Raw genomic sequence first — 13,622 nt, 5'->3', positions numbered from 1 at the left:
AGCCTGGTCTACAGAGTGAGTTCCAGGACAGCCGGGGCTACACAGAGAAACCCTGTCTTGAAAAAAACAAAAAAACAAAATAATAATAATAATATTAACTAATAAGCCCAGAAATGGCATAACAATTATTTTGTTTCCAGTTTTTTCTATTTTCTGTTTCTCTTTGAGCAAGAACAGTTGGAACTGATGTCTCCCTTTGTTCCCTTCCCCAAGTCTCTTTGTCCCAACTCCGCACTACCTTAGTTAAAAACTCTGAAGGTGAAGCATAGATTCCCAGAGGTAAGAGCAGCAGAAAAGAAAGCTGGCTCAGCAGAAAACACAGCTCCTGGGCAGTCCAGCGCCCCACCCTTGTATATGGGTAGGTGTTTGAGGAGTGGGTGGATGGGTAAGATCATGTCAGTAAAAGGAGCACTGGAAGTGCATTCCCTGACCGGGAATCGAACCCGGGCCGCGGCGGTGAAAGCGCCGAATCCTAGCCACTAGACCACCAGGGACACAGTTAAACCTATTCATTAATCACTTACGGGACTCCAGGAGTAAAGCCTATTAGTTTTCCAAGGTGGTCAGGTCAGGCATTGAACCCGATCCTCCTATTCAAGACCATCATCTTCTCTTCCATTTTCTGTCTGGGTAATGTTCTGCCTCGGAAAGTAACGGACAGGAAAACGCATCTGGAATCCATTCTACTCCAGCCCTTCGCACCACGTGTGCCAGGGTGGCACATCTCTTCCTCCTAGCCTCGGGTGGGTAAACTGTCGGTTTGACTCAGCGTGTGGTGAGCGGAGTCCTCCTAGCCAGGGAAGGGGCTCCTTTTCCTTCCCTCCCACTTCTACATCTATCCTCCATCACTACAACAGATACTCATCCTAAGAGCTCTAGGTACAGATTGGGATCCTTTTTCTCACTGTGTTGGTTTCTCTGTGGCTCAACCTGCCTGTCCCTCAGCTGTGCTCAGGGTGAAATCAAGGCGAACGGACTACAGGAGGGAAGAATCCCTTAGTTTTCGGACCCTGGACGTCGGTCTTTCTGCCTGGGGAGATTTAGGCAGAGATAGAAGTTGTGGTTTCTGGATCTAAGGCCGAGGAAAGTGCTCCTTGCTGCTGGATCTTCGTCTCCATCCCACTCAGAGCGGGAAGCCAAGTGGATCCCCATCGAGAAGCTGGTCGCTGGAGGTGGGTGGGGAAAGCCACTTACTTATTCTTATGGCAACTTACTACCATGCTCCTTAACCTTCACGTCCCCTTTACATCCCCCGCTCTTCCTCTTCCTTTCTTTGTCTCTTTCAGGAAGTTGCTATGTTCTGTTTTTGAGACCAGTTTCACCATGTAGTCCTGACCTGTCTGGAACTTGCCGCGTAGAACAGGCTAGCCTCCAACTCACCGAGCTCCGCCTTCCCCCGACCCCACAAAGTGTTGTAATTAAAGGCGTGCGTCTTCAATTGTTTCTGAACAATTATGTGATTCAAGGCGTAGCTCAGAAAATTGTTTTTGATCAACTGTAACTGGCGGGATTTCGGACAAGGTCCTGCCTAAAACGCTTGGCTTATACGGAAAAATGCTTAGGGTCAGGAAGAGAACAAGGAAAGTCTTAGTGCTGTATCCAGTGCCACGCTGGCTGCCTCCGAACGCACCAGGTGCCATTGTGTGTTCAGGTTTTTCTATAGCAGCAAAGTTCCCGGCAGTGGAAGAGTGCACCAGAGGCCAGACAATCTCCCCAGGCAGGGAGAGTGTGGCCCGGACAGTCCCTGAACAGGCACCGGAGAAACCCGCCGAGAAGGGACGGGCTTCCTCCTCCTCGAACAACAGCGTGTAGGTTCTCATGCTCTGGCCCTCAGCTCCAACTGCTATGAACGAAGGGGCCACAAGCGTGCGCAGCCCCTTCCCCGCTGATGTTCCGCCTCTTCTCGCCGTAGGAGTCGACGTCCGAACCCAGAGTAACTGAGGCCACCTATGATCGTGGACTTCGGGCGGGCGGCCATGTGGGCTCCGCCACCCTGGGAGACACGGTGGGAACTGCGGACACCAGCGACGTGGAGCTTTTACAAGGATGGGTTCTTCCAGAAGTGAGACCGTCGGCCCGGGTCCTGTCCCTCAGGTCGGCAGCCAGTCCTCTATAGCTCTAGTCCAGGGCCAACAGGGATTCCCACCATGCTGGCTTGTTTTCTCCCCCCACCCCCACCCACTGGCTTACGAATAATATCCAATCATGCTTTGATGTTTTGCACAGTGTTAATCCCACAAAGGATCTCCGAGAGGAGAAAGATCCACGACGCAAATGGCCAAATTGGAGCAAGCTTTCTTAAAATTCATGTACACGGGCTGTCTCCCTGTAAGACGGGGTTCAAGAGATCAGCCCCGGACATGGGGAATATAAGTTTCTTAGAGGTTAGGAGTAGGTTGTTTGCAAGTGTGGTGGTTGGCAGGCAAATAAGTGAGGCTCACAGAAGCAGGACATAAGCATAAGGAGTTGGTCATAACAACCTCCTTAAACATTCTTCTTTGATCTGAGTGACCAGGTTATTACAGAAAACTATTAGCTATTAGAGGGCTCTGAAGTGCCTTAAGTTTCCATTCAAAATACTCAACATAGTGTCTGTGTGCCTGTGTACTGTGACCCCCCACCTCCTCCTCCCCAGTTTAAACATCGGAGACAGCTAAGAGAAAGTTTGTTTCAAACACAAGAAAACAAGAAAGGAACATGGCTACACCTGGAAACACTGTACCAGGACTGGGCACTACCCTTGGGGAAGATGCGGTTACAGAATAGGCTGAGTTAGAACATGATATAAACGCCATCGTGTGACCATGGTACACCCATCTCTCCGCTATCAAAATAAACATCCGCAGGAGGCAACAAGGAAATACTTGCTTCCACAGCAGTTATGCTCACCTAAAAACGATTATCTTGGAAAATGACAGGGAAGGAAGGGAGGCTGGGGGTCGGGGGGAGGAACCTAGCTGTATTTGAAGTCTTAAGAAATTCAGAGTAGTGGCATGGGGCTGGAGCGTGTCTTTAATTCTAGCACTTGGAAAGCTAAGGCAGGTGGATCTCAGTGAGTTTGAGTTCCAGGCCAGAAGGAGAAGCAGAAGGAGGAGGAGGAGAAATATATTCATAGCAGGTGGTGGCCAGAGGGTTCAGCGGTCCAGAGCACTTCCTGCTCCTGTAGAACGTCCCTTACGAACAACCACACCAGGCAGTTCTCAACTGTCTGCAACTCCAGTTCAGGAAGATTTGACACCCTCTTCTGGCCTCTGTCAGCACTGCACATACCCAAAAATAAAATCTTAGCCAGCTGTGGTGTCACATGTAGTCCCAGCATTCTGAAGAGGAGGCAGGATCTCCAGTTAGAGACCAGACTGTCTACATAGTGAGTTCCAAGATAGCCAGGGCTATATCAAACAAAGGAGAACACCTTATAAATTTTATAATATATTTGTTATATATGTTAATATAAAAGGAGACAAAATGCAGAATTAGGCATGGCTGGCTGTGGTGGTGCATGCCTTTAATTTTAGCACTCAAGAGACAGCAGCTAGCAGATCTCTGTGAATCCCCATCCAGCCGAGGTGAGCAACTGTCTCAAAAACCAACAAACAAGTCAAAAAAGAAAGAAAAACAGAGTTCTCCACTCCTGCTACCCTATTGGGTCCAAAGATCAACCCCAGTAATCTGATGTGTGTGCGATGGGACCAGCGCAAAGCAGCGGCAGCATGCGAGGTGGACTTTTGGGCCTGGAATCCTCAACTTTCATCTTACAAGTGTCCAAGCCTAAGCAATGAGCCAAAGAAAAGCATCCTAAGTGTGTATCTGGAGATTCGGGGTAATGACTCATTCAGACTAGGTCACTGCCAGATGTGATGTTTCTAGCCTCAACTTCCTGACCAGCCTGGGGTATTTCAGGCCTTGTCTTTTTAAAAAGCTAAAACAATGGGAGAAACAGCGCATAACCTTCCCGCACCTGAAGACAGGACACTTTTGTAAGCTTACTTTGGGTAAGTGAGGGGAGCTATTCACTGTTGGCCTTGACCTTGAGGGAAGGGGAAAGTGTCTTGGGATGGTCTCCGTATCATAAGGTGTATTCAGTAGGCATGGTTAAGATGGGGAAATTAAAAGACTCGTCCCTGGGTGGGCTCGAACCACCAACCTTTCGGTTAACAGCCGAACGCGCTAACCGATTGCGCCACAGAGACGATGCAGAGGCTGGTAGGTTGGCTAGATGGTGAGTGAGGGCTCACCGGGAGCAGCGCTCATTCCTGGAGGCTGGACACCGTGTTCACTGGGGGGAGTCACCGCACGTCCTGCGCCGGATTCCGGAGCTCGCGCGACCGCAATAAACACCGCGTGTGCGGCTGGCACCTCCGGATGCTGAGATCCCGCTGCCACCCGGGGTTCGGGGGCTACTAGGGACTCCACGTCGGTGAGGTCCTGGCCTGGGCACACAGAAGGACTAGGATAAGGAACCCTAGTGCGCTCTAGAGTACGATCCTTCGCAGACTCTAAGCAGGTACCGACGAGGGACTGGTCACCCCCGGTGTGTGCTGGAGCCACGGAGCGGTCCCGGTTCGGGCCTGGGAGGAGAGTGTAGGAAAGGCGGTCGGTGGAAAGGGAAGACAGTGAGGGGAAGGGAGAGGAGGACAGGGTGGGAGCCACCCTTTCGGGAGCTGAGACCGGCGGAGACCCTCGAGTGTGCAGAGTTTTGCTCTTTCAAAGCAGTTTACACAGCTATTTGTTCCAGAGGTGAATTGCCAAAGGCCATCTGAGACAGATCAGTTACTGAAGAGGATTCGAGGAGTAAGCGGCTCAGCAGAGCTTTTTTATCTAAGGGAGCAAAACTTAATTCTCTGGGGCTGTCGGAAAAGGAAGAATACACATACACAGAGTTGGTTGATGAAGAAAAGGGTCCAACAACTTTATTTTTTTCTCTTAGACTTTTTATACCACCTAAGACAAAATTCTCTACGTAAGAGAGCCACAACTTACAGATTTTCCAAAAACAACTACCACAAAGACATTCTTTAAAATATTAAAATTTAAAAAAAGATTAAATCATTACACAAAAGAAAATTACAACATGACTATTGATTAAATGTTGCTTTTTTGAAACCCACACTTAACACATCCCATCTTTCTTTGACTCCTCCTCCAGAGGTCCTGAGTTTGGTTTGCTGTCTTGACTGTCTTAGGTCTCAGCTTATCCAAGGGTGGGCTCCTTGTCTCTCTGCTCTGGCTGCAGCTTAATTTCGTACATGCAAATCAAAAGGTTAACTTTCAAAACACCACTAGTCTTCTCTTTTTGCCACCATCATCTCCTAACATACCAGGGTCTCCAGAGGTCCTGAGTTCAATTCTCAGCAAGGCTTACAACCATCTGTAGTGGAATCTAATGCCCTCTTCTGGTGTGTCTGAAGACAGTGACACTGTACTAATATAAATAATAAATAAGTAAAACTAAAAAAAAAAAAAAAAAAAAAGGTTCTCCAAACACTACCTGCTTCCAGAGTTCTCTCTTTGCAGGTAGCTGGGTTAGAAGATGTTATACCTACTTTTGGTTATGCCCTCCTCTCAACATTTCATACTGACTTGACTCTCTTAAAGCATGTGTCTTAGGCTTTTACTGCTGTGAACAGACACCATGACCAAAACAACTCTGAAAAAGAACATTTAAATAGAGCTTGCTTACAAGTTCAGAGGGTCAGTCAGTTATCAAGACAGAAGCATGGCAGCATCCAGGCAGGCATGGTGCAGGAGGACCTGAGTATTCTGTATTTTCATCTGGAGGCTGCTAGCAGAGTATTGATTTCCAGGCAGCTAGAATGAGAGACTTTTAACCCACACCCACAGTGACACACCTTCTAATCCTGCCACTCCCTGGGCTGAACATATACAAACCATCATGGTAAGTACAGATCATTTCTTTCCGCTGGCTTCGGCTCCTACCACATTGGGTTCCGGATTGTAGAGTCTGCCTCTCCAGCAGTCTCTTATGTCTGACTGCTCTAACCTGTCCTCTCTCCTGGCCTGCTTGGTAAGAAGCCTTTCTATCTGGCTCCTGGAGCCTGCCATACATTCCAGGGTTGCATCATGTGGACACTTCTCTAGTTAAGACATTTGTTCCTGTTCTGTCCCATGGTAAGGAGAAGCCTGCCTGCTCCTTTTACTCTCTGCATCATCTTCTTTTTTTTTTTTTTTTTTTGGTTTTTTGAGACAGGGTTTCTCTCTGTAGCCCCGGCTGTCCCGGTACTCACTCTGTAGACCAGGCTAGCCTCGAACTCGGAAATCCGCCTGCCTCTGCCTCCCAAGTGCTAGGATTAAAGGCGTGCGCCACCACCGCCCGGCTGCATCATCTTCTTTATTCCTCTTTCCCTCTGCATTCTCACATTGCTCTCTTAGTATTTTATGTTACCTATAGTTTCTAAGTTATTCCACTCTGCATTCTCCTTCTGATCTAAAAAGTGTTCTGTCTAAAAACTTCTCCTCAGTTCAGTTCCTCTCTCAGCTCAGTTCTTCTCACCTCCGTTCCTCTCACCTCAGTCCCCAGTTCTGATTCTTCTCTTTTTCCTCAGCTCTTAAGCATCTTCCAGAACACATGATCACATGTTAAAAAGTTCATCAAAAGTTCACACAGTAAATCAAGTCATAACTTGAAATAGAAGTTTACAACAGAGAATGTTTACATGCATATCCATTAGGAATAATTATCTGGTTAAACATCCATCACCTGTCTCAGCCCCACAGGTTCACTGAAGATTTAAGACCATAAGTAAAATTTTGTATAGATAAGCCCAGTCTATATTTTATCTTTTGTCCTAGCACCTGTAATAAATCCTTAGTCCCCCTATTATGACCTGTGGTTAATTGTTTAAAAACTTCTTGGAATGTGCTCTGAGTAGGAGAAAGTCTGGTTACCATCTAAGAGTAATTAACTGCTGACACTTGGGAGACTGGCAGAGTTCTCATTGCAGTTTTGACTATCAGAAAAGGACCTAATAGCAGTTCCACTATAAATTAGCTTAATAATCACAGATAAAATCTTAGGAATTCTTATAGGATCATCATATAGCCTTAAATCATCTTTTTATCTATATAGCATCACTTTAAGACAGTACATCTTCATAGACCTGCAGAGATCTGCTCCAAAGGGGTGTGTTATTACTTAGTGGTTACTATATATGTTTAATAATAACGGGAAAAGCATATTAATAGCAGGAATCTTTCCTAAAATGAGTCCCTCACAGCCTTGCTTAATAAGGGCTCACCTGTCACAGATTATATAATAATCCAAAGCAGGCATTTCAGGATGATCACCTGCTAGTTATTAGCTTGCCCTATTATATGACTCCTGACAACCATTTGTGGCCTTGCCCATTGCCTTATGAGATTCTTTCACTTTGCTGATGTTTTAATTGCACTAAGCCAAATACCTCTACCATCCCTTATCTCTTCTACATCTCTCTCTTTGCTGCCACAGACTATTTTAGCTCTCCTGGAACACTTTTTGAAGGCTTATTGGAGTTTACAGACTGTACGAATAGTTTAAGCACTAGTACTACCACCCATCTTCATGTGCAAACATCCACAATGCAGAAACCTTCTCTGAAATATTTTTTCTCAAAATTTCTAGCCAGCCTGCTTAGTGCCCTACTTGTCTAAGTCATATTGGAAGCAGTCTTCCTTTAGCTAAATTCTGGTTTTGCTTAGCACATGTATTAGTAACTCATTTTTTTTAAAAAAAAGTATTTAATGTATATGTGTACAGTGTAGCTCTCTTCAGAGACACCATTATAGATAGTTGTGAGCCACCATGTGGGTGCTGGGACTTGAACTCAGGACCTCTGGAAGAGGAGTCAGTGCTCTTAACTGCTGATCTCTCCAGCCCCATGACTCTTTTTATTAAAACAAAACAAAAAAAAACCCATTTATTATTATTATTCAGAGCACTAATTTTTTTTCTACTTCAAGTTTCTCATCTGCATCAGATCCAGACCAGCTGGAGCTATAGGATACCCCCTCCCCGCCAAGGGGGAAAATAAGGATCAGGTGAAAATGCTTGGAAATTACAATAGTAGAATAGAAACAAAGACTATGAAGGCGGCCAGGAAGGCGTAAAAAGGGAGATGCCCCGACGTCATCCTCGATGTCACGGGTACGGGCGTGGTGTATGCAGATGAGGCGCGCAGGGTCTGCCGGGTCCGCGCTCGCTGCAGAAACGCGAGGGATTTCGTGGGCGGCGAGGGAGATCGCGCGGGTCTGCGGTGTCAGAGGAGCGCAGGCGTGGCGTGTGCGTTCGAAGAGGCCGGCTATCGAACGGGGCGAAGTAACCGTGTGTTAAGAGTGGAGGGCGTGCGGGTGTGATTCGGGGCGGGTGACCGGGAAAGCATACTTACCTGGCAGGGGAGACACCATGATCAGGAAGGTGGTTTTCCCAGAGCGAGGCTCACCCATTGCACTTGGGGTGTGCTGACCCTTGCGATTTCCCCAAATGCGGGAAACTCGACTGCATAATTTATGGTAGTGGGGACTGCGTTCGCGCTCTCCCCTGGCATTTCTGGTATTAAATGTTAGGCTTGTTTTGTCTAGGAGATCGATTACGTTTAGTACTTGTTAGTTTGCTGGACTGTGTTTCTTTTCCACCTTCGGAGATAGTCGCTTCTGTTTCTAGATAAACTTGTTCACCTTTTATCTCTTCCAAGCCATGAGAGTGACGTTTTGAGATCCTGTTCTTTGCGGCCCTCCTGCCTCTGCCGCCCGACTGTGAGGATCGAGAGGGTCCGCGCTATCATGTAGAGGCGGTTTCAGGGTTGGTGGGGGGGACCTGCAAGAAGACCCTCTTCCAGTCTCCCTCGTCCCAGACCCTTCCTTCGTTCGTTTCTAGACTACACAGACACACACACACCCGTCCTCCTCCCCTCGCAGAAACCAGGCCAGGGCACCAGCCTGCGTGCAGTTAGTTTGTCCTGAGACAGATGAATGAGCTGAGGGCCCCTCCAACTCAGAGCGCACCACACAGATCTTGGGAGCTGAGACAGAAAGTCCCGTTCCCACAAAAACGATCAAAGGAAGCGCGTCCCCTTTGGCCCTGGGTTTCTTGGACGGACGGCGAGTTCCCAACGCCATCTTGTCCTGTCCATGACAGCTGCCTCTCCAGCTCCTCCACTTGAGGCTGGCTCTCTGCGAACGCCCCGAGCTGCTCTCCCGTGGGCTCCAGATTCTCCCTCCAAATAAGGCTCAGTCTGGAGGGTAACTGGCCCCAGCTTCCTTCTCCACAAACCAACCGAACCCGCCTTGCGCGTTCTTTGGAAGGCTGCATTCCTTGGACCATCTGTGAATAAAAGCCATTTCTCAGAGTGAGGTGTTACAGAGAAAGACCTTGCCACGCGTATGCCTTTCCTGATTGGTTTCAACTGCACTGGATAAATGCGTATACTTTTGCAAAAGACGACGACTACTTTAACACAAATGGTTCTTTCAATCGGTGGGAGTATAATCGCCTCCTTATGGTCTCTTATAGTTGGGATATGTTTGTAAAGTTTTCTCAGATTTATTTTATTTTTTGGTTGTGAGTCTAGCCTTTAACGGCTGAAACATCTCTCCAGCCCTCAGATTTATTTTAATTCTCTTGTGTCTGTGTGTAGGAAGTGTGGATGTTCTCAGACGTAGAATGTCAGATTCTCCCAGTACTGGTGTTACAGGAGCTTGTGAGTTGTCATGTGTGCCTCTTAGCCATTATATCTCCTTCTCTTTTCCAATTCTGTATTTTAAAATGTTGTCGACCTGCTGCTTAAGAACAGGCTGTGGAAGGGATGTGGCCCAAGTGAGAGTAAAGTATGAGAGGGTTAAAAAACAAAACCCAGAGTAGAAAGCAAGGATGGTGAAAATGGATATTTGGTATACTTGCTGACACACACACACAAAATAAACAGCTGAAATGTAACAAAAAATGTTTATTTTTATTTTTGTAGTTGTTTTTGAGACGGGATCTCACTAAGCTGAACCTGGCCTTGAACTCTAGGTAAATCAAGCAGTCCTAGAACTCACAGTGGTCCATCCACCTGCCTCTTCCTCCCCAAGACTGGACTGAAAACACCACATAGGGTATAAGAAGGGTTTTGTTCTGTGCTAAGATGGTTGTTTGGAGGCAGTTGTTAGCTGCAACAGGAGCAGATCATGAGGACATTTGGGCCGATCTTACGCCTATCATATGATCTCTCTCCTGGTGTTAAACAAATACACAGTTGACTTTCTCTGGAGTGGTGTAGAGGCAACGTGCTTTTGAGCATGCTACCCTGGTTTCAAATCCCGAGGTTGCAATTTCATGTCAGTAGATGTGGCTGTCTCTGTCCCCAGTGTTCTCAGACCCCTCTCCTTCCTGGCAACGATGTTCACCAAGGTCCTCTGCTAAGTACTGTATTACTCCAAGATTGCCAAATTCTGCCATCTTTTTGCTATTTCTCTCAGTACTTGGGATAGAATTTATGTTATCATTGTCTGTCAGAAAGCCAGTAAATTCATTATCTGCATCTACAGCCAACAACCTCCAACAACCAAGCATGTAGTTCCATATTAATAGACCCACAACACTCCCCAAAGTCCCCACACTACTTCCCTGGCTCTTATGTTCCCATTAACACACACCTGTAACATCCAAGTTCCACACTAGTCCTCGGGCTGTTTTGGCTTGCACACTTCTCTCCCCTGCAGCTATCTGCACCCCTTAAAACTGGCAAGGCTTTCTCCACCTTTCTCGTTCTCTCTGCCCTCGAGAGATTGCCATGGAACTTTAACACTGACCAAAAACCGTGCTATATCCCTATGGAGTGGTCCAGCTCCATAGTTTCACTGCGTCCTCCATAGGCTGTGAGCGCTCTTCCACTGAGCTGTCTGCAGTCCTTTTCAATCTTTGATTTTGTGGAGACGTATTACTAAATCGCACAAGGTGACCTTCAATTCAGCCTGTAGTCCAATTTGTGATCCTCTTGCCTCAGCCTGCCACAGTAGGTGGATTACTGGCCTAGATAAACAGCCTAGGCTTTTGTTTTTAAAACCCGGTAGTTCACACAGCCACTGGAGGAGACCCAAGGATGAGGCGACTTTTCCCTGAGTGGCGGGAAATTCGTTTTTTTTTTTTTTTGTTTTTTGTTTTTTTTTTTTTAGTGTGCATGGAGTTCCCAGGTGAGGACCTTTGCCAGATTCTAACAGCTGAGGGAACGTAGGAAACACTCCTCCAAAACACAGGTCCGCTTTTCTCATTCTGCAGTCCTCGTAGGACTAAAAGCCCTCTCGGACATTTTTTTTTCTTTGGAAGCCACGTGGTGGAATGTCTTTCTCTCCGAGCACACGCGCCCGCGAGTGTCCCTAGGTGCCCGGCGTGCTCTGGAAAAGGTGAGGAAGCCGCAGGGCACGCGGCGGGTGCAGCGGCTCCACCCACCTGCACGGCCGCCTGCGAGGCCCCGGGTAGAGGCTGAGGACGCTACCTGAGTGGGCGGGTGGGCGGCGGTGGTGACCAGTAGAGGGCAGGCGACTCTTGAGACTGAGAAACTGGAACCCCGTGTGGGGAGGAGGTCTGAGGCACTGAGCTGAGAGTTACCGGACTAATATGCAAATTGGCTAAAGACAACTACGGTTCTCGATTTCAGGATTCAGTTTCTGGAATGCTGGGAGTTGGGCAGGCCACAAAACGAACCACCCCCAGACCCGCGCTCACTCCCACGTCGCTTGCGAAATCCTTTGCCTTCCGGTGTCAATTGCGACCCGACAACCCCTACACTCCCCTTATCTGCATATGTCCGGCCAACATCCCTGATGGCAAGGATGATTTCGCCGTTATCTACCCTTCTTCGGGTCCCCAGCCAACCAGCGCACCTACTACCTGCCACCAGGGAGGAGGAGATGTCACCCCTTTTCGCCTTTTCCTGTACCTCATCTGCATACCCCAGTCCCTGATCCAGGGGAGACACCACGCCCCTCTCTTTCGCTGGGTTGCCTTGCTGAATTTTTTGGCTTGCGGAGAGCTTGAATATTGAGGGCCCAGAGGCAAATATTGAATTATCCAAAACCCCTAAATAGCCACCTATACAGGAAGATGGTAAAGAATTTGTAATACAGTCTTAACCTATAGAGCACCCTTTCTTAAACTGTGGGTCGAGAATCCTTTAGGGTGGCGGTCTTAGGATTTTCAGAGTGGTTGCCTAAGACCATCAGAAAACATATATTTACATTGTGACTCATTACAGTTATGAAGCGACAGTGAAGATACTTTTTCATCACAGCATAAGGAACTGTGTTCAAGGGTGGCAGCATTCAGAAGGTTGAGAACTTCCGCTGCAGAGATTCCACTATAAAGATCTTAACAAGTAGTTGGCAAAACCCACAAGACTTTAAATGAAGCCATTTGATCTATATCCCACATGTTAAGAAAAGGCAGGGGAAACCGGATGGCGGTGGCGCATGCCTTTAATCCCAGCACTTGGGAGGCAGAGGCAGGCAGATTTCTGAGTTCGAGGCCAGCCTGGTCTACAGAGTGAGTTCCAGGGCTACACAGAGAAACCCTGTCTCGAAAAACAAAAAAACAAAACAAAAAAAAAAAAAAGAAAGAAAGAAAAGGCAGGGGAAGGGTGGGTGGTACACACACCTTTACTCCCAGTCCCCAGAGGCAGGCAGAGCCTCAGAGGAAACGGGCCAGCTTAGGGAGTTACAGACTGGCAGGAGTTCATTTTAAAACAAAAAGCAAGCTATCCAGAAGTCTTTCATACTAACAGGAAAACATCAACATTCCCTAAACACCACACACGAGGCACACTTTATTCCTAAAAGTGGCAAAAGTGTTGCCTAAAACCGTATCAAATGGAGAGCTAGCTGGCTTGGCACCCATGGGCCACATGTTTTTGTTTACTTACAACCATAGAGAAACTGTTGGAACTCAAATACAGACCTTTCAGACTTTTTCATAGGGTACTATGCACTGTAATTACTCTATTCCCTGGTGGACAGAGACCTGGGACTCCTGTATAGTCCTCTGACGTAGCACTTCCCAGCAATTGCCTGTGTCTGTGGGTGGAAGAGGTGCTGCCCTCTGAAGACTTGTTCATTTTGTTTCTCTTTGTAATACAAGAGAATGTATAATTAAAATGTTTAATAAAATGAGAAAGCAGCAGCCCACGATTCTCCTCCACCATCCTTCGTCTGCTTTGGAAAATTGGAAAACTGGGGGAGAGAGCAAACATGGCCCCCAGGACACAATGGCTCCCAAGGCTGCCTTGTGTCCAGGTGTAGAAGGGCCCTTTCCCTTTTCCTGGCAGTTTCCCTTTGGTTTGTCACCCTGCTTAGCAGCAGAGCTTTGGGTGAGACCAAGTTACATGTAGGCATCAGGAGGAACTCTTTGGTTCCGAGGCCCTGGACACCTGTCACCCTGCAGAAGAGGAATGCTGGGTATTTCTAGAGGAGTGCACTCCCACTGCTACCTCCCACTTTCCATCTGTCTTAGTTAGGGTTTTACTGCTGTGAACAGACACCATGACCAAAGCAACTTTTTTTTTCGTTTTTGTTTGTTTGTTTGGCTGTTTTTTTTGTTTGTTTTTTTTGTTTGTTTTTTTTGTTTTTGTTTTTGTTTTTTTTTTTGAGACAGG

The 13,622-nt window shown here is 47.3% G+C and overlaps 3 non-coding genes across 3 annotated transcripts; 1 reads left to right on the top strand and 2 right to left on the bottom strand.

The window, feature by feature from the left end:
- Positions 1 to 422: 422 nt before the first annotated feature.
- Positions 423 to 494, bottom strand: Trnae-uuc. The gene has a single exon. It is a non-coding gene; the product is annotated as a tRNA-Glu (tRNA).
- Positions 495 to 4,116: 3,622 nt separating this feature from the next.
- Positions 4,117 to 4,190, bottom strand: Trnan-guu. Its single transcript has one exon. It is a non-coding gene; the product is annotated as a tRNA-Asn (tRNA).
- Positions 4,191 to 8,376: 4,186 nt separating this feature from the next.
- On the top strand, positions 8,377 to 8,538 carry LOC116094623. The gene has a single exon (XR_004120241.1). It is a non-coding gene; the product is annotated as a U1 spliceosomal RNA (small nuclear RNA).
- The last annotated feature ends 5,084 nt before the right edge of the window (positions 8,539 to 13,622 follow it).

This window comes from Mastomys coucha, unplaced genomic scaffold (genome assembly GCF_008632895.1).
Source record: "Mastomys coucha isolate ucsf_1 unplaced genomic scaffold, UCSF_Mcou_1 pScaffold16, whole genome shotgun sequence".
Classification (NCBI taxonomy): Eukaryota; Metazoa; Chordata; class Mammalia; order Rodentia; family Muridae; genus Mastomys; species Mastomys coucha.
Note: the sequence above shows the minus strand (reverse complement) of the source record. Positions and strands in the feature narration are given on the sequence as shown.